Source organism: Lathamus discolor, chromosome 1, assembly GCF_037157495.1.
Source record: "Lathamus discolor isolate bLatDis1 chromosome 1, bLatDis1.hap1, whole genome shotgun sequence".
Classification (NCBI taxonomy): domain Eukaryota; kingdom Metazoa; phylum Chordata; class Aves; order Psittaciformes; family Psittacidae; genus Lathamus; species Lathamus discolor.
Genome location: NC_088884.1, coordinates 61864001 through 61889817, shown reverse-complemented (window position 1 = coordinate 61889817; position 25817 = coordinate 61864001). Strand labels below are relative to the sequence as shown.

The 25817-nt window shown below is 42.6% G+C and overlaps 1 protein-coding gene across 3 annotated transcripts in view; it reads left to right on the top strand.

The window, feature by feature from the left end:
- Positions 1-4699: 4699 nt before the first annotated feature.
- The window catches only part of RASSF8 (Ras association domain family member 8), an 89125-nt gene continuing 68007 nt past the window's right edge, over positions 4700-25817 (top strand). The window contains exon 1 of one of the 3 annotated variants that reach the window (XM_065673904.1): positions 4700-4795. The gene's annotated coding sequence lies outside the window, so the exon portion shown is untranslated. The remainder of the gene's footprint in view (positions 4796-25817) is intronic. The other 2 variants (XM_065673914.1, XM_065673923.1) reach the window with 2 other exon arrangements.

Below are 25817 nucleotides of genomic sequence, written 5' to 3'. Positions count from 1 at the left end.
AACTAGGAAGAAAGAGCTTGCAGAATGCACTTACATTCTATTCTGATGTTTGTTTGCTTCCCTGAATTTCAGACACCAGCTCTCTTTAATTCCTTTTTTTTTTTTTTCCCTTCTTCTTTTTTTATAAAAAAGCCTCTTGAAATGTTCATTTTACAGTTAAGCAAATACACTGCGGGACAGACATTAACCCCAACCCAAATGAGCTTGTTTTTCTGCTTGTTAAGTACCAGTTCAGATTTATTTGTTATGGACCAAATTCAACAAAGTACTTAAGCACATGCATAATTTTTATCATACAAGCAGCCCAATCGAGACTATTCACATGCTTAAATATACGCACACAGCTAGACGATTTGCTAAATCCAGACCCACTTTATTTTTTCTCAAGTAAGCGTTTGCAGAGACAAAGTTGTTTTATTCCAGCCATGAAGAGTTCACTGCAAATACATGATACTGAAAGCTGTGTTGATAACTTGAAACTGGTCACACAGAGCTGCTTCTGTTCTCAGTGAGCCTGATTTTATAGTCTGGATTAAATTTAAAGAGCCCACCGAGACACTGGATTTTTCAAGGTGAAATGCCAGTGGAAAGGGCAGCAGTAGCTGAAGATAGATCAAGGAGAGGAGGAAATTAAGGAACCCCAGAAACATTCTCTTCCTGGTTTTGGTCAAAAAGGCATAATTCTTGGAAAACTTGCACAACCAAAAGGCATGCAGGCCTATTCTCTCATTTTTGTCCTCATTAAGAACATATGTGTAAGACTCTGTGTGTGTGCGGCTGTGTGGTGTAAGGAATTCCCTGTGCAATGCTCTATGCTCGCATCAAAAGGGGGTCTTACTCCTTTCCTAGGATACTTTAATTACCTCTTTGGCAAAAGTAAAGCAGGATCTTTATGGGAAACATAAACATCCCAAAACATCCAACAATGATATAGATCTTAAAACATCTCTGGCTAGATCTTAAAGATTCCACATAAGTGCAAGGATGTGCTTAAATGCCCTACTGAATCAGAGCCCCTATCCTTCTCCAGCAATGCGTGAAGGAAGAATTGACTGAAGGCTAACAAAACACTTAGGGTTACATATAACGTAACTAGGTTAGGAAGTGATTGGAGTGGGCACAGAGAGCAAGGAACTGTCACAGCAGAGGCATCCTACAACTGCACAAGATGTATCCTTCACAGGCACAATTTAGCATCACTCCATAATATCTTCCTAACCAATTTTCTGGGGCAACAAGGCATCTTGTTCTTTCAGTACGGGTCAAAGAGCAAATAGGCTGCTATGATACAGAGGGCAAGTATCTGTACAACTTTAGTCCCATTTTGTGGCTGGATTTGAGCATAATTTCCCTCCTTTTTTTCTTAAATGACTATTGTCGTCTTCCCTGTTGGAGATAGCCTTGGTCAAATTCTACATGGTTGTGCAACCCCAGCAACAGATTTGATCTTCTCTTTTTGCCACCACCTCATGTTCTCAAAGAGTTCCATTTTTTATGTGAAAAATCACTCCCAAAAATATATTTGATGCCCTCTCTGGATATACTGGCTTATCATCCTGAGCAAAAATTACTCTGAGAATTTCACAAACAGTATTTTGAAGCAGCAGCAATGTGTTGTCTTCGATGCCTTCATAACTAAAATGGGAAAGTGACAAAGGAAGAAACAGACAATGCTAGACTATTAGAAATGCCAATGCTCTTTCTAGCTACAAAAGCTCTGTCACAGCAAGTATCACTCCAATATGCTGCATAAACATTTTCTGAACATCCAGAAATCTCTTTATCATGACCATTAATTTAAAGCGTGATTTTCATTCACTAATGTAAACTTTCAAACACGAAATTGTACAGCAATTGCATTCGTTGGGTTTGAGAAACTAACTGGCAGGTTAGCTAGCTTTCAACAGAAACCTTGGTGTTTGATCTTCTGGACCCCAGTTCTGCTGAACACCTGGAGAGGTAAACATTTCGGACTCAATGACTTAGCAAGTACCTGTTTTCAGTAAACCATTAACTCCTTTAAAAAGGTTTTTCACCTTCTAACAATAATTTCCCTGGGCATACAGTTTCAATAGTTTCCCAGGTCACTCATTTCAAGTGAATCCCTGAGAAGCCTGGATTTGGAGAAAAGATCTTCAATGAGTTTTATAGCTCCTGTTGTGCTTACAAGCTTCATGAAAAGAAGAGCACGCAGTGGTATTTGCAGCACAGTACTGCTCAGGATCTTTACAGGAATATTTGATTAACTATTAGCAACATACAATGTACCTGGAAAGCACACCCTTTTTTCCTGCTTTAAGTTGTCTACTGACACTCTTGAAAGTCATTGTAAAAAATACTCAGTGCAAACAAATCTCATCCAGTAGATTGCTGCATAACTGGTCATTGGCACCATTCCTTTATCCCAGAGATACCTCTTCAGTGTTGGGTTTTTTAAAGTCTCTTAAAGTGAAAGTGTGTATGCATGTAGCTGACCATGTAAACCATGTGCTCCACAACAGGTTCACCTAATTGCCATCTCCTCCTAATCATACCTAGTTTCATGCTGTGCTTAGGGTCATTCTCACAGATTCCTCAGCATCCCTTCCTGTCTAAATAAACATAAAGAGGCACAGCAGATACAGGTCAGAACTAGAAGAGGCATCCTTCTATGTCCGGAAGACTTCTTCAGCAGGAACTTTACACCTTGCCAGGTGCGCTTATGAAAAATATCCTCAATTGTATTGATTCAGAGAAAACTCCAGGAACAAACTCACCAACAAAGTTTCAAGTTGACAAGCAGGTATTCTTCATTGCGATGCCGCGAGACACGGGGGATATACCTCCTTGGATAGTCCCTGGGCATACACACATATTCATGAGGCTACACATAAATTACATCATTTTCCAGAAAGTTTCCCGCATGCATACAAAAATGTAATGGTGCTCTCTGAGGGTCGTTTACTTCTCCCAGCAATCTTCATAACTTCGGGCAGTCTTTGAAGCACCAGCTTAATTAACATTACAGACATAGCAATCATCCTGTCCTTCTACTTATCAGTTGGTTTAACTGCGCCCATCCTGGACATCTGCTACTCCCAGATACTCCCCATCCCCACGTCCTGTTTTTCTATTCTGCTTTTCTTACACTTTTTATACTGAGGTCCTAAGGACCTAAAACTATGTCAACTACCTTCAAGCACCGCAGTTATTTTCCATTACAAAGCCATCAAATTTAACAGAACTGATTACATTTTGTACTTTTGTGCCTCCTTGTCTCAGTATAAAGCCATGGATCATAACCCAAGATCCAAACCTACTAGAAATACTTGCAGAAACATCCCCCAAACCCCAATTTGTGAATATTTATACGCTTGCATTTCAGTTGAAGCGTCTGTATGCTCTTGAAAATATTCTTCATGTAAGCATCGATACAGAGTCACAGAGTCCTGCTCTCATCTAAAGGCTCAGGACTTAAAACCCCAAGGAAAGCGTGCCAAACTCAAAAGTTCACAGGAGGAATGGTAGAGGAATATTGTTAAAATGATGATGACATAAACACGAAAATAAAGTTCTCTTGATGAGACTCTTCTTTAAATGACCAGCATGTCCTCATCTCTGGACGTGGAACACCGGCAGACTGGAAAAGGCTACCAGCTCAGAGAGGAGTCAGGAGTGACTGCTGCTGCTGGCAGCTGAGGGCAGCCCCAGCACAGATGTTTGTAACAGTGAAAAATGCCTGTGAATCACAGCTCTGAAGTTCATTTTCAAATAGGCTGGTTAGGGTATTTTTTTTAACGGTTATTTTTCCTATTCCAAGTTTAATGACGACAAAGCTGATTAAAACTTCTTATTCAAAACTTTCTGCCTAAAATAGCCGTCTGGTTAAGAGTCTTTGCTGCTCTGAGGTTTATTTCTCTTCCCTCCCCCCCGTCCCCTCGGGGAATTTTCCATCATCAAAATCCAAAGCAGGAACAATAGAAAAAACACTTGACTGCCGGCTTTCCACATCTCAGTTCAAACAAGCACCAAAGGCATTCTTACTTCGTCCAGAGACAACGGAAAAATTTCAGGGAAAACAACTAAAAAAAACCCTAACTACGCCTATGCCACAGCCGGGGCTCTCACTGTTGCCTTCCTTCGGGACCGGAGCCCTCCTCCAGCTCCCGCCCGGCATGCGGGCTCCTTACCCAGCCCCAGCGGGTGCGGGCGGCCCCACGGCCCGCCCGGAGCTCCCACCGGCAGCGACAACAGCACCCGCTGCCCTCTCGCTCCTCCCCGGCCGGTCCCGGGGACCCCGCCGAGGGGATGTTTCTAGGCAAGGCTGTAGCGCCTCTTCTTTAAGAGGCTGCCGCTGCTTCTGCCGCTGCCCGCCCCGCTGGCAGGGGAGGACGCGCCCTCGCCCGGGCCGGCGGCGGGGAGCAGCGGCGGCGCTGGCGGCGGGGGGCATGGGGCGGCTGCGGCTTTAAGAGCTCCCACAATGCCGTGCTGGCGCCCCAGTTCCGTTACATGTCTCTCCCGGTGAAGGGGAGAGACGGAGAAGCAGGAAGGAGGCGGGGGCGGCCGCTCCGGGCGGAGGACACCCACTCGCAGCCGGGCGTAGAGGCGACGGTGGTGGCTCGGCGGGGCCGGGGGAGGAGCGGCCGCCGCCGCCGCAGCAGCAGCAGCAGCGGGGCGCCGCGGAGGGCAGGGCTGAGCCGAGCCCCCGGGCGCTGCGTCGCGGGCCGTGTGCGCGCCGCCCCCCGCGGGGCGCGAGGCGGAGCCGGCGGCCGTTGTGGCCGTTGGCGCTGCCCGCGGAGCCGCCGGCGGCGGAGCGGTAAGTGCGCGGCCAAGTCCGCCGCGGGCTCGTCCCGCCGGTGCCCGACCTCTTCCTCCTCTCCCCCTCTTCGGCTGCCGCTGCCCCGCTCCGTCCCTCCCTCCCTCCCTCCCTCCCCGGCAGCCCGCCCGGCTGCTGCTGCCCCGCTCCTCCCGGGCGTCTTTCGGCTCGTCCCCGCTGCGGGGTTTGTGACCCTTGGCTGCCGCCTCTCCCCGCTGCCCGCGTCTCCCCTCTCCAACTTTCCCCCCCGGGTTGTCCGCTCCCCACCTCCCCTCGGATTTGCGGTTTTAAGGATTTGGGGGGGGGGCATTTTCACCTCTCCCGTTCCCCGTTCGCGTCTCCCCTGCCCGATCGCACTCGTTCCTGTCCTTTCGCCTGTTCCTTCGCTACTTCCCCGGCTTCCTCCGGCTGCTCCTCTCTCCTGGCGTTTTGTCTTTCTCCTTCGCGCATCGTGTGGAAAAGTAAGGGGAATTCCTGCGTGTCCTTGAGGAGGGGAGTTCAGAGGCGACTTTTCTGACACTGGGAAATCTTTGTAGTAGTTTCATTTTCCTCCCCTCTCCTCTCTCTTACCGCCCCCGAATGAAAATTAAACCCGTTTTATTTATTTTTCCTCTTTCTTTTTTCCCCTTACACTTTCGAAGCGGACTGTTTTGGTCTCCCCTCGCTCCCTCTCCTCCCCCCCGCTCCCCTCCCGATTAATCTCTCTTATTCCTTCCCCAACCCCTCCCTCTCTTTTTAGTCCCCTAGTAAGGAAAAAGATTAAAAGAAAATCTGTTTTGCCCAGCAGACAGTAAGAGATTTCTGGGGGGTGTGGTGCTGGATGGGATAAGGGAGTATTGATGAGAAAAGCTTAAGCAAGTACAGTACATACAGTATGATGGGACAACACAGTGGCATGAACTTTAAAGGGTAAGAAAATGGATTCTGCTCCGTGGTTTATGCAGCTCTAAACTGTTGTGGGGAAGGGCTGATCCCCGGTCCGGTTTGGAGTTGTAGCAGTCCGGTGTGTTCCAGCCTGTTTTCTCTTCAGCAGAGCGGTGTTTTAAGATGCCAAGAGAATGGTGTGCTAAATCCCAGTTCATTATTGCTCATGGGTTTCATCAGTGTGGAAGATCAGGAGGGAGGGAAGGTTATAGATTTCAGTGTCCCCTTTAAAATGACACCTGTCACGCTTTCCAGCCCACAGCTGCAGATGTATCAGAGATTGACACATTGACTGAATCGCCGGAAAACTATTTACATCCGTGTCAAAAAGTGCTGTCGTGTGGTTTATGAAAGTCCGTTTTGGACCTCGCAAGCTTCTGCCTTGGGTTTAGTCAGCATTACGCGTTCAAAGTGTGTGCTGGGCTGTGGAGAGCAAGTAAATCAGTTGCCTAATGACTTCTGCAAAGACACCTGTTTAAGGGTTTTCCAGGTCCCGGTTAATTGTGTTTGGTAGTGGTGTGATTGTGTTAAGTGTTGTAAAAGAGCTGTGTCTTTTTCTGTAAAGAATAAGCAGTTCATGAATAAAACGTCAACTCTTCAGGTCAGAAGGAACCAGTGTGGGTCTAGGTTGTGTTACATTGCCTCTTTGGAGAGATAGCATTCTAGAAGACCACAAGTTTATGTGGCTAAGCAGAAAATTAAGTAAGCCCTATTTTTTTCTTTTTTTTTTCCCCTTCTTTCTTTAAAGAGAAGATATCATTTCAGAATGACTTTTGTTTGATGGTATCTAAGTAGAAAGTAGGCTTGATATTAAACTAGGAGTACTTCTGTGTCTCAAAGCAAAAACTTACTTGACGTGATGAGTTGCTGAGGGAACTGAAATGACTGCTTGGCATTATAATGGTCAGTTGTATGCCATTTAGGACAACTGATAGAGTTAGCAGTGGTTTGCTTCTTACACTTATGTGATTTCCCTATCCTTCTCCTTCCCCACTCCCAGAAGCCCAACAGGATTTGGTCAGGTGTTAGATTTTTTATTTATTTATTTATTTATTTTAATCTTTCCTGGAAGTTAAAAGTTTGGGATAGGGGGAAATAAAAGGAGAAGAGTAAGTCAGATTATCAGGAAGTCTTTTAAAATTACCTGGAACTGTTTCTAGAAACACCACCAATAATTCCGAAGAGCCAAATGAAGGTGATTAGCATCACTTTTCCAAGTCCTTTTGAGGAAAGCCCTGCAAATGAACATGTTAGAAAGAAGGAGGTTTGCCGCTGAAAGTGCGGAGTTGAGCACTAAGGATGGTGGGTTCTGTTCCCGTGTCTGCCATCGCATGGCAGTATGACCTCTGCCTAAACTCCCTTTTGCCTGCGCCTCACAGGATATGGAGATTTTCATGGATCTCTCTGTTAAGTGCTTTTACAGGCAATTTTAAGAGTGATTGTGTGTAATCATATTGCTCCTTGTTTAGTTGTGGGTTTGAATGCTGGTTGGGTAGTAGTTCTGCTTGTGCAAATATTCATTCTTTGAAAGTTGTGGAATAGAACTCTTGATCAGCACCATTTATTTTGATAGGAGCGTAAGATTTTTGCATTGCTGTAATGGTTTTGACACTAGAGTTGTTTTAATCCCCTGTATACCTCTGACAAAATCAGTGCATGCTTCTTCCATGGTACCTTAACAGTCTGCCTCAAGCTGAATTTGAAGGGCACTGTGGCCTCCCTAGAAAGAAACTGTTAAATTGAATTGCAGGGTGGAAACTGCCCTCTGGGCTGAGGACCCCCCACATCGTGATGCATGCAGTACCTGCTATTTTGTTTTTTGTGGGGTCTGTAATTAAGAGATTGGCTTAGTACATGGGGGTTTTGTTTGCTTTGTAATTTAAGTTTTTTGTCTGGGTTTTTAAGTCTTTAAGATTTCTATCTTGAAATCATATGTAAATCATGTGTGGCTTTTTAGAGCTTTTTTGAAAGCTCAGGTTTTCCTGTAATTTTTTCATGCAGGGGTTGGGATTTTGCAGTGTAATGGGACTTTTTGCCTGCCTTCCTGTAACTTCTTAGACATGTAAGCTTTGTAAATGCAAGGCTGTATGTACCCTGTTGCAGGTAGTTCTCTCTCTTCACTGAACATGAGAGACTTGATTCTGTGGAAACTTGCTATTAGTCAGCAGTGTCAGTTTGGGGTTATAACTTACTGTCTTCTTGCATATGCACATAGCTAGCTCTGTGCTTCTGAATCTGGATGGTTAGTCTAGTTTCAAATTTGGTTTCATAAATAACTAATTCTTTCTGTCCTTCCTAACCCACTTCAAAGTGTGTGGTGATCTTACAGCTTTGACAAGAATAGTTTTCCTGTCTGATGAGAGGATGTTTGTTTTCTCCTGTTACTGTTCTGAGGGCTCTGTCATCTTTGTACTGATAAACTATGGGGAGGGCAAGACTGGTCAGTGTGTGCCGACCAGTGCTGTGCTGCTTCTCTCTCCAGTTTGTTACCTGTGAAGTTGAGATCGGGGAACTTGTGCTGCTTGGGAAAGGAAGGTGGGTTTGAGCTGTAGCTCACATGGGCTTGTTGTATCTGCCATGGGAACTGCAGACTGGACCCCTCTGTAAGCATCTAATCATCTGTGAGATAACATAAATACGGAGAGCACTGAATGTACCCGAGAGGACTTGAGGAGATAGGCAATGTAAGCTTTCAGATGGGAGGCACTTGAGAAATCCATTTAATTCACCTTTTTACTTTAGAGTTACTAAAGAGGGGAGGAATCTGTTTACTTTCTTGTTGTGCTTGGAAAAAGATCTTACCCACAACAAAAGACACTGTAATGCTTTCTATAGTCCAGGATTATTGAACAAAAGTGTCTTGCTGTGCAATATTGTTGCTGTGCTCAGTGTTGTATGATAACACATGTTACTCAGCTGTTGTTGATTCCTCAGTGGCACGGACTTCAAAGGAATGCGCTGAAAGAGAGCCGAGGCCAGAGAAAAAACGAGTTTTGTTCCAGTGGCCTGTACCATCCATCTGTTTAAATACTTTGCTGAACTATTCCAGAGCGTTCAGGCATCCAGTTAGGGCTGACAAGCAATTACAGCTGGGAATAGAGCCTACTGCAAAGAGACCACCTAGTGAAGGCTTAAAGGCTACCTCCCCTCCATGGGTCAGAGGCCCCCTGCTGTCTCAGCCAGCAAGAAGAGATAAGGCTTGTCATTTAGGCTGTCTTTCAACGTGACATTGTCTAATTCCTAATGCTATTGAGGATTTATTTATTTTTACTCTCTACACTATCTTTAGCACAAGAAGGGGAAGAACAGTAATAAGGACAGACAGTCATCTCTGTAGTCTCCTCTTTGTATGTAACAATCTAGGTCTGTAATTTTAATGAGTAAATATTTATAGAAAAATGAGTGATATTTTTATTATTATTATTTATTTTTATTTTTTTCTAGGACACATGGGATAGTTAACAGATCACTGGAGTGTCTGCCAAGGTAGCAATATACATTACCAAATTAGGTTTGGTTCCAAAACATTACTAATAAAGTTAAAATTGGAGCCAATTATATTGTGCTGTTTCAGATTGAGTTTGGGGAAACACTCCACAACTTAATCCACAGTAACAAATGAAAATCTCCTGTGTACTCCTGCAGTATGATACAGTAGGATTTTGCCAATTCCAAGTATTACAATGTATTTTTTTTTTTACTTAAAATTCTGATACTGAAATCCACTGTGCAAGACAGGTCTCAACCTGTGATTGCCAACTGAATCTTCAGATCACAGCCTATGTGCTCTCTGTAGTCCCACATACTGGAACTCGGTGGGGCAGCGGTGGGGAATATGAACAGGGAGACTACAAGTAAACTCTTGATAACCTGTGCAGATCCTTGACGATTTTCTGTATGGGACTGACATGCATTTTGAGGATTGGGGTGGGTACTGTAGATAAGAGTGATATGTGTTTCAGTCAAGAGGGCTTAACCATTCTTTATGAATGGAAAATGATCATGCAAATGCACTAAGAGGATATTTGAGCTTTGAAGAATTGTGAGGCAGTCCAGGATTTGGTTTTCACCTGCAAACAAGCAGCACAACTCTAAAGGTAAGCGTGCATGTTGTACTCTGCTGTAGTATTACTCCTGCCTTTGTACTGCAGTGTGACATGTATGCCTTTGAAAGGATGGCTCTTTCTCCTTGTGTTGGCAGTCGTGATGCCTTTTTGGTATTTTGAGATGTCAGGTTTTAATGCCTTACTGCCTCTTTGAGTGGAAAGGGGAGGGAAACTTCTAGAAACATGTAACTGACTTCCATCCAGCTTCTGCCCTTGCTCCAGGGTTGACATTGTAGTTTGAATTTGTTTACTTGCTTTGAAAACTGTACTAGCTGTAACCTTGAGTCTTGCTTCCCTTATTGCAACAGTACCTGATGGGTTTCCAGCATGCACCTTGCTGTGTCTCTGGATCATCCAGTTTTAAAACGGTGAGGCGGTGTTCGTACTTTTTGTTGTATGCTTCCCTTAAATCCTAAGATCTATAACTTCATTTTATTTCAACTGAACGGAAAGGGATTTTGCTAAAAAATTTTTGGACTCCTGAAGTGTTTGTCAATGTTTTCAAGCCGTTATTCAAAGGGGTTTTGGAGTTTCCGGACTAGTCTTTTGAAACTTTACATTTTATTGTCAGTCAGCAGTTTTGTGAGCACGGATAAGTAAAGGCTGTAATTCCACTAGGCAGCCAGATGTTTTGTGTCTATGCCAAAAGTGCAGAGACAGTGTGGCTTTAGGAGTTGGAGGGTCTGTTGTTCCTGTCACTGGGCTGTTCGGGGATCTTCAACAGATCCTATCTGCTTTCTCTCCTCTGCCTTTCCCTCCCTGCTGCCATGCCTGTAAAGATTGTGACCACCTCCTTCTAAGTAAAATGAGATTGAGAACAAAGCATTCTTTGTTGCTTTTTGAAAAGTAGACATTTTTGTTGTCAGCTGGTGTTTCTTTAAGCTTAAAGCCATAGAGAAGCTGCATGTAATTTGGCAATTAGTAAATTTATAGCTGTTATCCAGTAGATTAATAATGAATGTTAACTCTGACTAGTGTGGCATTAAATGAACAATATAAAGAAAGTGCTTCTCAATGCAAAGTGAGGGGAGAGTACTTTTAGATGTGTATCCCCCAGTTCCGTAATATATTGCACTTTTCTGTTTGGCCAGTACTTCTTAAAGACTTGCAAGATCCTTGGAGATCCTTGTCTTGATTCTCCTGCTTCTTCTATGTGACATATGGTGGAAAGAAAGAAAGGAACTCATCAAGTGTGTGCACATGTCAAACTCTTCCTGGAGAAGAAAGTAGGAAGATGCCACAGCTAATAATATTTTAAAGTTGATGCTGGGAATGAAGATACTAAATGCTCAAATGTGCTTTTGCACATCTATTGTTAATATTGCCAGTATTAATATTGGCAATGCTAGCTAGTGCTTGGAAAAACTGACATCTAGAGAGAAACATGGCAGTATGGAACACCTTTGTCCTTGCCCATCAGAAAGTGATTTTGTGTTTTGGTTCATTTGCTGTGTTTGGTTTTTAAACATGTTCTTGCTCATCAGAACTGCTCCTTCTGTGATGTGCATGTGTGTGCTTTGCACTTCATCCATGCTGCCAAGTCAAAGTCTTTGCACTGGTTTCCTTGGGAGCAAGGACAGAAACTTCTAATGAATAAGCCGTGTGTTTGATACTATGTATTTCAAATGGTGGAATCAGCACTGATGAGCAACAGGACTAACAAAGAACAGTCACTGAATACAATGCAGTGTTTTCATGCTCTTAATGGGATTGGAATTGGTAACCTGATACTCCAAAGAGACAACAAAGGCTATTTATCATACAAGGGAACATTGATTTTCTTTTTTTTTTAAGGGAACAAGATCTGACAGCAAATGACTGAATTAACAAGACTTTACACCATAGTCTGAGTAGGAAAGTAATCTTCTGACTTATTACCAGTGTTCTTTCACTGCAATTCCTGTATTTGCTTACCAGTTTACCTGCTTTCCTCATGTCCTGTGAATTTAGCGTTTGTTTCAGGCTGAGATATACATAAAGTGTTTGGGTTGTTCTTCTTTTTCCAAGAATAGAAGACTTAAGGGGATGACAAAAGGAAATGTTCAAAGTTGACATAACCAATATGGTATGTGACTGGTCCCTTGTTTTCCAGGAGCAGACCAAAAGGCAGCAAAATACGGAGTACTGTAAAGGTACATGGGATTAAGTTATTTTGTGTGAGACTAGAGAAATCTTTGTACGCCTTTTTAATAGATGTAGGATGGACATCTACAAGGGTGATCTGGTGCAAGAAAACTCAGTCTGACCTTATAAGAATTAAGGTAATATTCTACCTTAGGCCCGCTGCTTACTAGCGGGAAAAGCTGACTGCTTACCTCCACTGTGTTTTACTTAAGCAGAGGAACTTGCAGTCTCCGCAGGCAAGGCCAGAAGGTAAAGGAAGCATACCTACAAGAGGTGATATATGCTGCAGCAGGAGGCTTGATTGTGAGCTCGCTGTTGGTGAACTAAAGTTCTGTGCACAATGGGCTGGTCATGTTCTGCAGCAGAAGTTAAGAGGATCACCTTTCCTACGCAGGGTAGAGGGAGCTGGGGTCTCACCAGCAGCCAAGAGTCACACTTTAAAAACCACTCAACTGGAGAGTTTTCTTTTATTTTTATTCGTTTCCCCCCCTCCTTTTTTACATCCTGTCATGGCTGGAATGGGTGGCTGGAGAGTGTTGGTGGGAGAGCTGTACCATAGTGTGAGTCTGCAGCCTCCCAGACCAGTGTCCTGCTTGAAGGCCACCTGTCTGTCATCTGTGGCTGTCTCTGTAGTCCAGAATGTCCTCTCCTGCTCTCTCTTGCCAAATGCTGAATTTGCAGAGTGCCTTCAAAATGCAGGGCTCTTCCTGAACCCATTGTTGCCAGTTGCTTGCTCTCTTTCTGTAAACACTTTCAACTAGTGATTTGTTCATGTACTCTATATGTGCGATGGCACTACCATTTCTTTCTGCTCTGCCATAAGGCTTTTAAAATACTTGTTCAGGAACTAGTGGCTTTCTTGGTGTTTCTTTTGTTGCAACGCAGCATTTTCTTTTTGATGGGAGGGGAAGATACTGGGACTTTCTCTTCATATCTCACAGCTGCAGATACAGAGGCATTCCTCTAATTCCTTTGCTGCGAGCTGTTTGGAGCCCAGGGCTGGGGGACACTTGCTTGGCTGTTCCCTTGCCCAGGAGTTGGGTTTAACTTAACACAGAGCACCTGTTCTGTTGTGATCCTGACATCCTGTCAGTACTCATCCCCCCTGCTCCCTGGGAGATAGCGTGTTTGTAGCTGGCAGCACTCTGCCTACCCTTATAGGAAGCCCCAGCCAAGAATTCTCTAGAATTCCTCCCCTCCCTCCTGTTGTCCTTCACTGACCTTTAACCAGGTTTTTATCTTTCTTGACAAGATTCTCAGTTTCATTTATCTGCTGCTTCTCCCTTCACTCTTCAGCTTTGATTATTTTTCCAGGAGGTGCTTAGAAACATTAACCATTACAGATGTATAGAACAGTGATATGCAGTCATATTCCTTAGCTATGTGTCTTTGATTTGGTTTGGGGTTTGTTTGTGGGTTTTGTTGTTGTTGTTGGGTTTTGGGTTTGTTTGTTTGTTTGGGGGTTTATGTTATTTTTGTTTGGTTTTTGTGATTTTTTTTTTTTTCCTTCCTTTTAGCTTGACTCTAACACTAAAATGCCTATAGCAGGTAAATATTTTCTATGTGCTAGCCATGACAAAAATATCCGTCCTCAGCAGAGGGTAAGGAACTGTCCTGCCTATATTTCCATATTACAGTATCTGTTGTAAGAGCTTTGTGTTTCCCTCCCTGAGCATAAGCCACTAATATAGCAAGGGCACAGAAGATCAAACTTTGTTTTGTGTGGGAAAACATGAATGACGCACTTAAAAATATATTTAGACACTGTAAGATGAAAACGTAACATAAAAAGATGGCAAATGTACTTTTCTGTCTTAGACTTGTGGCTGCCTAACTGCTTGAGAAATGCTCTGTCACCTCTAGACAATACTATTAAGTTTAAGACTGAATGAATTTACCTCAACTTTAGTAAAAACATACTTGGTGGGTAGCAGAGGAGAGGTTGGCTGGATTCATTTAGATACGTGCTGCAAAGATAATTTTCCTGTTCTGTAGTTCCTTCATGCTTGTCGTTCTAAATGCATATGCAAAAGCCTAAATAATTAGAAGTGTATGTGCTTCCTGACCATGATTTACTTCAATAGTCCATAATGATCTCTGGATAAATGGTATTTTACTTCGGAAGACAATGTTTTAAACTAAACTCTGTTATCTTCAGCTTGACTAGTATGAATGAGGATACTACTCAATGTATGCACCATTTTTAAGAATAGCCTTTTTCTTCTGTATGGACATAAAACATGTGGTAGGCAAGAGGCAGTTCTGGTCTAATGGAGTACAAAATGAAATGAGGGGAGATTGTGGTATAGTATCTGAAATGTCCTCCCTACATTCCTGCTGTAAAATGTTCTCTGACATTAAAAAGGAGGGTAATGGCTTCTCAGACTTCCATCAGAGGGGGTGTTTCTCATCATCCCCTAGTTTTCAGAATGGATCCTATTGCTCGGTAGAGCAACATGGGTAGGTGGCTTCTGTGAATAGACAATGCTTCCTCCATATGTACCATAACCCATGTGGAGTCCCAGGCCCAACAGGACTTCTGTGTCGGCTCTGGGGCTTACAAGAGGTTGGCTTTGGAAATGAAGACAATGGAAGTTTGGACATCATCTCAAACTGGGATCTCACGGGGAGGCGAAAAAAGAAAAAAGAAAAAAGGCTGGATTTTAGGTCAGTGGGTGGCAGTATTTGAATCCCTTGTGATGGTCATAAAAAGTGTGATGTTGTGATGTATAGCAGTACTGTTGAGCCTCTTCTTCTTTGCTGGGATTCCAAGCACTGGGCAGATAAGAATCTCTCTGGTGGATTTTGATATTGAGAAGGGAGGTATCTGAGATGCTTCATTCATAGTGCAACCCATAGTAGAAGACTGCAGAGCAAACTTTCTTTGGATATTCAACCACTACTTCTCAGTGGCGTGTTTTTAATGAAAAATAAAAGTTACAGCCATTAGATAACTAGTTAGATCTTAAACCAGCAGTTAATACGTGTATGTTCCATCCTGAGTCAGGGAGACTTGGCAATCCCAGCAAGATGTCACTGTAATGAAGTCCTGCTCTGTAAGCAAGTACTTGATTAACTTATGTCAACGTGACTACCTCTGTCAGTATTCTGAAACAGTTAACAGCAAGATGCCATTTTGAAGTTGCAAAGGCACAGATGTAAAGTTACGATTGTCAAACAAGTTGCCACCTGTGTGCCACTGGAACTGTTAGTACCTGTGTGCTCTAGCTGTCATGTAAGTCTGAATGTTAAGCTAACCTGATTTACCTAGTGCCTTGAGAGGGATAACAGCATGCATATAAGCTTAGACTACATCATCTCTGCTGGCAAGAAGCTCAAGCAAAGAGCAACCTAAACCTTGATGTTCTTAATGGCATACTTAAAAGGTTGTTTGCAAAGTACTGGTTTAAGGAGCAAGCATCAAAGGAAGGTTTCATCTTGTAAGTGGACACAGCTATGGCAAAAGTGCTAACTAGAAGAGATAGTGTTTATGTTACAAGCTTGTTAATTGGTTTCAGAGGTAGTGGGTGAATTGTTAGCTTACCTTGTTTTATCTAGTAGTTGCCAAGTGCATACATAAAGTGTGATCTAGCAGTTGGTACCTAGATGCTGTGTGGAAAATAAGCTACTGGCTACTCTTAAAACATCTTTTCCTGCAACCTCTAATTTAGCTTTTACTACAAAATAGTAACTGTAATGACCAGTGCTGTGATATAGAACTTTTTATGAGGGTTTGTGTGTACTTATGCCGGATGGAATTGCAAAACAGTCTTGCTGTATATCCACTGTTTTCATCTCGCTCTGTGTTTTCCCTGTCTTAGTGACTTCTGCAACCAGTTTTAACAGAGTGAGTCCTATGCTTGTTGAAGCATCATTAGAAAAATAGAAATAGCTATATGGCCAAATATGACATGACTTATGGCCAATATAACATAAGTCCTTTCTACTAAACTTGATGTCTAAGTGAGACATTAAAGCCAAGGCAAATCTGGTGAGTAATACAACTTCTGTGTGTTTTTATAGCCCTTTTAAGAAAAAAACCAGTTTGTCTTGGGCACATGATTTCCTGCAGTGTATTTATTCCTGATGCTGTGAATTATTACAGACTTTCAAGAAAGATCACAGAATAAAGAACCAACTATACTAATTTACAAGCTTTTATTGGGTTTTAATTCCAGTTGTAACCAGTTGTGCTTTAACAGCAAGCACGACCGCCACTCAGACCCTGGCAATGAGTGATGTAACTGAACCAGAGAACCAGCCTGTGTCAGTATCAGTTGCCCCTATATGCAAGAGAAAATGGAACTGAGAAACAGCTCATTTAGGGAAGGAAAATGAAGAAGGGCCAATACCAGAACTAGAGGAAGAGGCAGAACATGAGGTAACTTGTCAATCCCTGTCCTTGACTAAGCTGTGGAATATGCAAAACGATTTTAGCTGTCGTCCAGGTGAGCACATCATCACCTGGATGCTCCGATGCTGGGACAATGCGGCCAACAGTCTCTAATTAGAAGGTAGGGAAGCCAAGCAGCTGGGATCACTTGCTAGGGGAGGGAGAATTGACAAGGTGATTATGAAAGAAAAGAATCCTCAGTCTCTGGATGCAGTTCTTGGCAGCTGTGAAGAAAAGGTATCCGTACAAGGAAGTTGTTATATGTTGCTAATGCTAGTGAATCACAATATAGAGAGGCCTTCAGTTTCTGAGGGAATTAGCCGTTCAAGAGTGTACTGTAAGTCGGACACCAAGGAGCTACCCATGGATCTAGCCAAAATTGGATGTACACAACTCGTGGCAGAAATTTACATGGAGTGCGCCATCATCATGTGCCAACAGTGGATGAAATGAGTTGTCAGCTCCAGGAGTTTGAAGACAATCTTCCCCTTCCATCAGTTCAGCTGTGGAAAAACTGTCCCAGTAGCTCCAGCAATTGAGAGATGATATATCCAGCTCCCCACTTGCACAGGCTAGCATCTCAGATATAAACAGTAAGCACCCTGTTGCTCAAGAGGGAAGATATAGAAGGTATTCACATAGCTTATTCATATAAAATTCAAGTTGACTTATTCCACTTAAAAGACACTGGTCCCTGGCTCTGAGAAACCTATATGGGTTTTTTTGAGTCAACACTAAGTTATATTCTGAGACTTCAACTATGCTTCTGTAGATATACCTATGACTCACTTGCAAGTGAACATGACTTGCTTAAAAATGTATTAAGCATTAATAATGGGGTACTCTTTGCACTGTAAGAAAAGCTTTTGGAATGCTTAGGAAAATGGGAGTAATTCAGATTTTCTCAACTGCATTAACTGTAAAAGTATTTAACAAAGAAAATGGTCAAAATTTGTCACTGGCTTAGGGCTAGTCTGAGCGAGTGATCTCTGAACTGTTATTATTAGTGACTGTAGGCAAAGAATCAGAGGCTTTCATTTTGTAGGGAAACATCTTCATACTGAGTCAGGTTTCAAGACCCAGCTGGTGAAAGCTGCTTGAGTGTTTGCCTTGCTTTGAGCTGAACACTGGGCTCCTGCGGGTCCTTGCAGCCTGAGGAATTCTGTAGTTTTTATTTATTTATTTTATTCTTCTTTAAGAAGTGTTTGTACCACACAAGGGCCATCAGCTGTAATGGCATTGCCTTGCTGATACTGCCAGCAATTAAACCAGAGGTGTAAATAAATCCTTGCTCTGAAGTGATTGTTTCTTTCTATTTTTGGTAACTATTTCTGCTTATCTTTACAGCACTTCTGTCTGCCGGATGAATGCATAACAGCTATGACTTTCTTTGTATGTCTCTTTCTGGCCACTGCAGAATCTTTGCTTGCAGAGGTGGAGCAGGGAAAGTTGAAGTGACCTTTCTTTAAATTCCAAGTTTGCCGCTTTCCAGAAGCTGAATTTTTATATGGAATCTAATGATTGTGTACTTGAATGCATCGGGCAAACAAACTATGCTTTAGGGAAGTCTGTCACAGAGGTATAATACTGAAATTCCCTATGGATTACTTAATGGGGGGGGAAAGCTGTCAACATACTGAGTGTTAAAGAAGATAATGCAAAATGTATTAACTAAGAAGGAAAAAAAAAAGGCTTTTATTCAGGGTACTTGTAACAGAACTTGATTTATACATTTACCTGATGAGACCTGTAATGAGGAGTTACCCTTATTAGAGTACCTTCTACTGAGGAGTTACCCTCATTCACCCTTTTCTATACAAAAGGAGCAGTAAGATCTTTCTCTTGATTGGGGTTTGTATGAACCTGAGTAAGATGCATGTGGAAAAAACATATGCCTGTTAGTGGATCCAGGATTTCAGGTCTCCTTGTTCACTCACTACTTCCTTTGTGAAAGGAATAGTAGAGTAGGTGTTCCTTTGTGTATTTAGACTTGTGCTGCCTGTGTCACAGACTAGCCTGTAATTCACTGATGGTAAATCTGAAACTTACCAAAACATCCCATGCTGGGACCAACATGATAAATCAAGCTTCAGTTGCAAGCTTTGAAGTGGGAGCAGAAGAATAGATTTTTAATGAATTTGAGTGGGAATAATTAACTAATACCCTGTGCTTCACTGGGTGCTACATCACCAGAATTGTTTCTTGAAATTAAATCCTTACTCAAACCATTCTACTGTCACTTTATTGAGGGAAAGGATTCCTCTTTGGTTCAGTACTGATGTACAAATTTCGTACAGTTGATCAAATCATAGAACAGTTTGGGTTGGAAGGGACCTTCAAAGCTCATCTAGAACAACACCCCTGCAATGAGTGAGGATATCTTCAACTAGATCAGGTTGCCCAGAACCACATCCAGCCTGGCCTTGAATGTCTTCAGGGATGGTGCATCCACCACCTCTCTGGGCAACCTGTGCCAGTGTTTTACCACCCTCACTGTAAAGAATTTCTTCCTCACGTCCAGCCTGAATCTCCCCTCTTTTAGTTTAAAACCATCACCCCTTGCCCTATTGCAACAAGCCCTGCTAGAAATTCTCTTCCCATCTTTCTTACAAGCCCCTTTTAAGTGAAAGGCTGCAATAAGATCTCCCCGGAGTCTTCTCTTCTCCAGGCTTAACAACCCCAGCTCTCTCAGCTGTTCCTCATAGGAGAAGTGCTTTATCCCATAAAATGTGTGTCAAGTAGGTTGCTTGGTGTACCTTCTTCATGGAACTCTTACTTTATTTCTTTTAATGACCTGATTTCCCACCCCCCACCTTCCCCTGGTAGAACAGTCCTAGAACATGCTACCAAGAGAAGGGGGGGAAGTTAGTTCTTCATTATTTTACTTGCAGATAAATCAGTCTTGCAAGAAGGCAACAGATGGAGTAGGGGTGGATGGGACTTTACAGGAGTACGAATACAAAGGAAACTCACTAAATCGTCATTTGTGCAAAAATACTCTGCAGCTGTAGTATCAGCTCTTGGAAAGTTTGGCAAATAACCTGGGCATCACATACATGTTCAGTTACTTAAGTATAGGCACTTGAATTTCAAAACATTGAGTTTCTTAATTTAAAAATCAGTAAATTGAAAGTTCATTTAATAGGGCATACACCGTGAGTCGGGGAAGCTTTAAGGGAAATCTGGGGATAGTGTAATATTTTGGCATCTTCTGATTGTGTAGTCATTTGTATCAATAGTTATCAATCCTAATGATAACTTCTATTTTCAAATAGATCAGTGATTCAAATAGAACATTAGACAATGATCTGAATCACTGCAGTGTCTCGGAATGGTTTCTTGATGACTTTTTGCTATCTCTTATCTTTTAACCAAAGCAGGAAGCAAAGTCTTCATGTAACTGCTTGCTAGCTTGTGTTGGAAGCCTGCTAGTTTAGCACCTTAGTTTATTCAGTAAAAAGCAATGTATTTTGAAGAAGTGACTAACTTTTGAAATTTGAGTACAGGACTCTTGAATATGCATACATTATGCTGATTCCAAAGTTGGTGGCCTGCTGCCACTTGAGGTGGGCTGCAGTAGAACTGAGCCACTGCTGGGTACCTTTGCAAATACAATTATCCTTGCTGTGGAAAGACATTGTGCAGTGAACACAGGTTATTGTGTGCAGGAGGGAGAGAACATGTAAATTGCTCTATATTGGTGTATTGCTGGATTTGATTTTGAGATTTTTCTTTTAGAAGACAGATAGGAATAGAAGAGTTAATTGCAGTAGGCCCTGTGCCTATAGAGATATGTAGTTGTGATGCTTTGATTTAGAGTTGAAATAAACATTGTAGTACTTCAGTGCTAAGAGCCTTACAATAGTATGCAGGCTCATCGCCAGAGCTGTTGTGAAAGCAGTTGTACCGGCTTTTGTAAGAAGGTCTTGGAGGTCAGTTAAGTGTCCGTCTGGGACGAGTAGGCTCTTATTTACTGACCGTGTTGTAGAAGTAGGACGTACTAGTTCTCGGAGAGCCTGCTGTAGTAGTACCAGTTGCAAAACTCAGGATTCATGATACTGGAGGCAATGTGCATGGAAATTCATCGGCATAATTGGAAATGTTTTTTTTAAACGGCAAAGGGTGTTTAAAGATTTAGGAACTGAGCTTGTCAAATGTTTTTGTAGCATACTTTGGCCATCTTTTAGCCACTTATAATGGTAGTCTGCTGAAACAAATGGCTTCTTGATGGTGTGTTTCTCTAAAAGTGATCAGTTGATTAAAGTGTTCGTTAAAAGTTCACTTGTCGAGCAACACCTATAAATTCTGTTTTCTTTCGGTGTAGCTTTAAATAACAGAGCATTTTTGTGCTCGTATGTATCTTTTTGAAAGGGGGGGAAAGCTTCCATACTTTCACAGCAACTGTACTTTAAACATACTGAGAGCTTCCGAACTGCATCTTTTCATGTAAGAATTTCGTACTTCCTTCACAATGACAATTTATGGTGGTAGAGCATGCTTTATTTTTGGCAATCTTCTTAAAAGGGCCTAGATAAAAATCTCTGACCTACAGCCGTTGTAAATAGAAGTCTTTTTGTTATAAAACCTTTGAAAGTTGTTCCCTTTCTGTGTTAATTGATTAAAATATGTACTGTGTTGGCGTGAGTTCCTCCTGCTAATTAAATAAAATGAAACCACAGCCGAGATAAAAAAATCAACAATATACCTTCCTTGTTGGAAAGCTTGACTGTTGTTTTGATGGGCTCTGTTTGCCTGTTGTGGGCATGTATATATGTGTGTTTTAGCCCCAGGACCCCTGAGACTGACATCCTACTTTACTAGTCTGTCTGCCTGAATGTTACAGAACAGATGGTTAATTCAAAAACAAGAGTATTAAAGCTGAGTAGCTAAATCTGATCCCCTAAAAATGGGGTTGCCAAAACAAGCTGCTGTATTTGGTGTAGTTGCTGAATTGGTCTTTTACTTGCTACAAAGGCGAGCCTTAGTTTGATGCCTAAAAGCAAAAAGGTTGGTCGCTCCACATTTTTATTTTTTTTCAGTTTTTAATTTCTCTCAGACAGTATAAGTTGAAGCAGTAAGTTGCTTATATATCGTAGGGCTGTTGGAAGAGGAAAAGGCTTACTTCAAATCCATGTGTGGTTATTTTTCCCTGGGCTTATCACTGTGGTCCTGGCTTTTAAAAGTAACGGAGACAAATTGCAGCAGTGAAATAAAGCTGACACCTGATTTTTTTTACTTGACATGATTTGAGTTTTGGGTTTGTTTTTTTGGGGGGGGTTGTTTGTTTGTTTGTTTGTTTGTTTTTTAGGTGGTCAGTGAAATGAGAAGGAAAAAACAGTTTCTTAGGGGAAAGATTTGCTCTGTTTAGAGGCAAATTCTTTCTTTTGGTGTCAACAAATAAGATAATTTGAGATGAGTGTTGTGCCAGAAGAGACCTTGAGGTCATCTAATCCAACCTGTACACTACAGATCAGAGTTATCTCTGAAGTGGGTCTAGTAGTAAATGAAATTACACACATGTACAGAGATGCAAAAGGGATTAAGGCATTTATTTTATGCATTCATCCTGTTGGGATTATTTCTTCAGGACACCATTTCACACTAACCTACTTTCCTACTTTCAAATGAAATGGATGAGCAAGCTGATGCTCTTTATCTCAGTCCTTGGGGGTTTAAATGCTTACGATTCTGTGAGCCGCTGGAAGTTGCAATCACTTTTCAGGAATCTCTGACCTTGCAATCCATTTTTCTATTGTGAATTGAGTATTTGATCTTTAAAAGAGTTCTGTATGTGACCTTTGGGGGTCTATTTTTTACTTATGTGGTGCTGTAAGGTGACCTATTACGTTGTTTAGAATCACAGAACGGTTTGGATTGGAAGGGACCTTAACGATCATCTGGTTCCAAACCCCTTCCACGGCAGGGACACCTTCCCCTAGACCAGGTTGCTCAAAGCCCCGTCCAGCCTGGCCTTGAACACTGCCAGGGATGGGGCAGCCACAGCTCCTCTGGGCAACCTGTGCCAGGGCCTCACTATACTCACAGGGAAGAACTTCTTTCTTGTATCTAACCTGAATCTGCCCTCTGTCAGTTTAAGGCCATTCCCCCTTGTCCTGTCCCTGCAATGCTCTTGTAAAAAGTCCCTCTCCAGGTTTGTAGTAGGCACCCTTTAGCTACTGGAAGTCTGCTCTAAGGACTCCCTGGAATCTTCTCTTCACCAGGTTGAAGAAGCCCAGCAATCTCAGCCTGTCTTCATAGGAGAGGTGCTCTAGTTCTCTGATCATCTTTGTGGCTTCCTCTGGGCTTGCTCCAACAGTTCCACATCCTTCTTATGTTGTGGGTCCTGGAGCTGAATACAGTAGTGGATGTAGGTGGGGTTTTGTGGGACTGGGGGAGAATCGCCTCCCTCAGCCTGCTGGTCACGCTCCTTTTGATGCAGCCCAGCACACAGTTGGCCTTCTAGACTGTGAGTGCACAGTGCCTTGTCATGTTGAGCTTCTCATCTACCAATACCCTCAATTCCTTGTCCTTAGGGCTGCTTTCAATCCAGTCTCTGCCCAGCCTGTATCAGTGCTTGGGATTGCTCCCATCCAGGTGCAGGACCTTGTACTTGGCCTTGTTGAACCTCACGAGGTTCACACAGGCCCACCTCTCCAGCTTGTCAAGGTCCCTCTGGATGGCACCCCCCTTCCCTTCAGCATGTCAACCACACCACACAGCTTGGTGTCATTGGCAAACTTGCTGAGGATGCACTGTCTGTGTCACCGACAAAGATGTTAAACAGTGACAGTCCCAATACCAACCCTGGGGAACACCACTCATCACTGGTCTTCACTTGGACCTTGATAAGTTGACTGCAGCTCTTCGAGTATGGCCATCCAGCCAATTCCTTAGCTGCCATTCTGTGAAAGGTAGCTTGATCATATGGAGCACCTCCCATATGAAGATCGGGTTCAAACTTAAACAGGGGAAGTTTAGATTGGATATAAGGAAGAAGTTCTTTACTGTGAGGGTGGTGAGGCACTGGAATGGGTTGCCCAGGGAGGTTGTGAGTGCTCCATCCCTGGCAGTGTTCAAGGCCAGGTTGGACGAAGCCTTGGGTGGGATGGTTTAGTGTGAGGTGTCCCTGCCCATGGCAGGGAGGTTGGAACTAGATGATCTTGAGGTCCTTTCCAACCCTAACTATTCTATGATTCTATGATCGTTGTATAGAAGTTGGAGAAAGCAGGGACATTGTCTGCTTCTTCCTTGATAAACTAAACGCCTTACGGGTAAAAAACGACAGGCTTTCAAATCTTTGGTTTTGTTGGTTCTTTTAACGTTTAACTCTGTATGAAGGGTGTTAGGCAAACAGGTGGAAACCATCTCTTCTGTGTGATCTACACTGCAAAGTTTTGCAGGTACAATTGTGCTTGCTGGGTTAGAATCTCAAATTTGTGTGGTGTGTAGCCCACTGTTTGCCCTAGAGAGGATATTGTTTTACTTGGCTGCATTTTTAAATGCTGGGTGAAATCTTGATTTTTGTGGGGCATTTGGGCTTTTTAATTTCTGCTTTTCCTAATTGGCCTGAAGATCCTTTTTATTTTGGGGATTTTGATCGCTGTGTTGAGGCTGTCTGCCTTGTCCTCAGGCTTCTGGAGGTGATGGCCTTGAGAGGGAAAGTCATTGAAATGCTGTCTATTTGTCTGATATTCTGTGATTAGAACATAGGGTTAGATGTTCATACCTCAAGTTGTTGCTCACAACTTGAAATGGCCCCTTCAAACCTGGTAAAAGAACAAAGTTCAGGAGCTAAAGAAGCCTTGGCAAAGCTTGGAGAAAGCAATACATTAGGGAAGAAACTGGCAGAGGCACCAAAGCGTCTGACAGCAGATGGAGTGTTGTCATCAGATGCAAAAATAAATGTAAATATTTCCAGAAAATGACTCGTCCTCTGCTCTTGCCAAATGCAAGGAATAGCAGCCATAAATACCATTGGCAAATTGTTCTAGCTGCCAGTGAGCATCCTGCGCTTATAATCAACAAGTTGGATTTCTCCCTTGCAGCATTGGGCAGCGGCTGTTGTGGATCCATTGCATTAGTGGTGATAAAATACACCTTTTTGCTTTTTGCCTAAAGACAATGCATTTTTACAGTTAAAATTTGTCACAATTCTGTTGCTGTGCTATGCTGTGGGTCATAGCAAAAATTAGGTTTGTGGGGTGTTTTTTTAATTTCACTGGTTGTTCCTTGTGGCTGTGTTGTATGGTGCGATTTTTCCTGGTTTAGTGTGATTCAGCATTGTAAGCAGTTGCATGTATTATCATCACATAATTACGAACTGATCTGTCCTCCCAAATGCACAGTTTTGGGATACTGTTATGTTTATAAAATGTGGATGGTTGGCTGTGTCTAAATCTACCACTGTGGTGCACAGCTACCTCTAAATGAAAATGAGGAGTTACAAACCAGCATGAGTTACTAGAAGACTAATGTACATGACATCTGTATCTCTCCTAACCCCTTGTTACCCAGGAAGAAAAATGTCGGAGTAGAGAGTGTAAGATGGAACGTGTTTGGTTTTAAGTTCTGAAATCTTTGTTTGTACTGATCCAAATTCCATTTCCATGGAAACTGGCAGTTTAGCGCTCTCACTTGCCAACTTCAGCTGCTGCCTGGCTTTGGGGAGAATAAATTGTTCCCTTACGCTAAGCCTTTTAGAACTGAGGGTTGTGTTGGTATATTAGCACCACATATTTTGTGGAAACCAAGAAATTATAACTAGAATTATTTCCTGCATTTATTTTCTGAGAGATGCTTTAACCGCTTACAGATCAGATACCTAAATGCTGAGAGCTCATGCCAGGTTATCTAATTGTTAAATCATCATGTACGTAATGTATAAGATCATACTTTCTTTCCTAATGGGAGTAGTTTCTTCATAATGGTGTAGTTTTACAGATGATGAAGCAAACCCAATTCTTTTATTAGCTGACTGTGCAATAATGCAGGTGTTCTCTCAGCTGTGGAATGCTGTGCCTGCATCAGCTGCAGCAGCAACTGACACCTAAAGACATCATGAACCCGGGACTCTTAAGTGACCCTGGGGTTCAACTGCAGCACCTCATTAGGAATATTTTCTAAGTTCTGGTTATGCTCCTCACAGCAAGATGGGGCTCCCAGGGCCTGATCTGTGTGGACTCTATAATGACAGAATAGCTATATCAAACCTGGGGGAAGTAGGTAAAGGCTAAACTTTCTGGAAGAAGTGCTGGAGGAATCGATGACTTTCCCTGTTTCTAACTGGAATGGGGTCACTGAGAAGATCGTGGGGAACACAAAGAATGTACTGCTGTGCTGTGTTTAAGACAGAAGTGGATAGGAGAAACTTGCAATCCTTTGGTTTGAACAGTAAGTGTTCTCAATTGTGAGAAGGTAACTTTTATGTTCTTGAGTCTTTGGCTGCTTAAATTAAACATTTTTTTTTTTCTCCTGA